The sequence below is a fragment of the Arachis ipaensis genome, chromosome B01 (genome assembly GCF_000816755.2).
Source record: "Arachis ipaensis cultivar K30076 chromosome B01, Araip1.1, whole genome shotgun sequence".
In the NCBI taxonomy this organism is placed as follows: domain Eukaryota; kingdom Viridiplantae; phylum Streptophyta; class Magnoliopsida; order Fabales; family Fabaceae; genus Arachis; species Arachis ipaensis.
Genome location: NC_029785.2, coordinates 439,176 through 441,538, shown reverse-complemented (window position 1 = coordinate 441,538; position 2,363 = coordinate 439,176).

The window sequence follows — 2,363 nt, the reverse complement described above, 5'->3', positions numbered from 1 at the left end:
TTTTGTCATATATAAACATATATTCTTTAAGATTGTATATTCTAAATCAAACAAATCATTTACAAAAAAAAAATATTAGATATTCTTAATGTTATAAAAAGAGATTAAAATAATATTTTAAGTACACTACTATTCTCAAAATTATATTATTAAAAATATATATGATCCAAACTTTATAATAAACAAGCAGCACAACAACTCAAAAAGATGCCTTTGGAATTCTAAGGATGCATGGCCAACAATGCTAGACCAAGTCTCAATTCAATTCATAACTGAATATCTGGTAGTTTAGTTTGTTTGACTAATGAATTCTAAGGATGTGCATGGAAGTGTGTCAGCTTCTCCTCTTATGTGAAAATTCTTTACCATTTACAATACATGCAAATAGAAATAATATTGAATACACTTTATTTGATTTCAATATTTTGTTTTAGACCAAGTCCAAAGCCTAGTATTTTGGTGGCTTAGGTTCTATGCTATGCTAAGCTCCCACATATTATATGTTACATTTTTACAAATTACAATTACAATCATTTTATAATCTAATAATCTCATAGGCCGCATTTGTTTACAGAGACAGGACACTGAGATACAAAATTGTATTTGGCATATGAAATATGAACAGAGACAATATGTCCAGAGATACTGAATTAGTGTATTTTGTGTCCATCCTGACAGGAAGGACACGGAGACACTAACTAACAACGGACACAACTTATTTTTTATTTTTTCTTTCATTATTCTTGTTAATTTTTCATAATTATATTTTTTATTGTTGTATTTTTCATCTCAAATTTTTTGAATGAAAAAAAATGAAAATAAATTAAATTTTCATAATTTGTTCTAGTTTATCACCAAATAGAATATAAGAACACAAAAATTATCATGTCCTGTTCTCAGTGTCTTGTCTTATCCTGTTCTTAGAAACAAACGCAGCCTATCATATTAGTACAACAAATTTATCAATATTAAATAGAGAAATCTATGAATTAGTAAGCGAGCTTAAATACTACTAGATCTCCTAGCTAATTTAAATTTTTATTTAGATATATTATTAGAGAAATTTAGATATATAACAATGTAATAATAATACCGGAATTTATTAAAATTAAATATTAATTTTTAAATTATATATATCATAAGTATATAAAATTTTTATATTAATGTTTTTAATGTGAAAGTGAATGGATCTAACTCACTACTCCAAAAGCTAGTTAAAGAATGACGAATATTTTCAAATCTTCGTTGATAAACATTCTAAAGGTTTAATTATTGAGAAAGGTAACACTTGTAATATAAGTTAGAAAAAAAAAATATTTTTTGTTGTATGAAATATATGGAAACTAGTAAATAGAATTATGTTTAAAAAAATATAAATTCGCATATGAGATACTTAAATAAATATATAAATTCATACACGTAATTTTTAGTTGGGTTTGTTTATACATATGAGATACTTAAATAAAGACACAAAATCATATTTTTATGTTTAACAAATAAGATATATAAATACAAATATTGTATTAAAAGCACTGAATTAATGTATTTTATTTAAAAAATACAGAAATGCTAACAAAATAAAAGACACAACTTATTTTTTTATTTTTTATTATTTTTATTAATATTTTATAATTATATTTTTTATTAATATATTTTTTTTTAAAAAATTATATAAAAAATTAAAATTTTATATAATTTATTTTTTATTTTATTTATTATCAAATAAAATATAAAAATATTATCTAATTTTTTTTCTTATTTTTAATATTCTTTTTTATCTTATTAGCTTGTGATCGGTACTTATCGTTTTGTTCATAATAAAGGAGGCTTCCTTGCATATGCAAAATAATTAAAGGAAATGTTTGACCTCCATTAAAAGCATATGTCTCTACTCTATTAATTGTTTGACCACCATTAAAAACATATGTATGTACTCTTTTATTTAATTAATTGTTATAAAAAAAATGAATGGGAGTTTTTATTTTCTTTCTATTTTTCCTAATTGAAGATTTTGGTGGCTTCCAGAACCTTTGAAGTTTAAATTAGACTAATATAATATCTAAAAAGCGATAATGATATCATCAAGTTAAAAGATTAGCGGCGAATCTATAAATATATATGTTATATTGGTTATATGAATGATTAGATGAAAAATTAATAACATACCGTTGGGTCTTATTGAATATGGGAGTTTAAACTTTAAAGCGTCTTTTGAATAAAATATTTTTTAAATTGATATGATTTGATTTAAAATAAATTGAATTAAAATTAAATGATTGTATTTAAAATAATTATGTGAATGAATAATTAATTTAATTTAAAAATTAATATAATAATTTAATTTTATATTTTTATCGTTTATT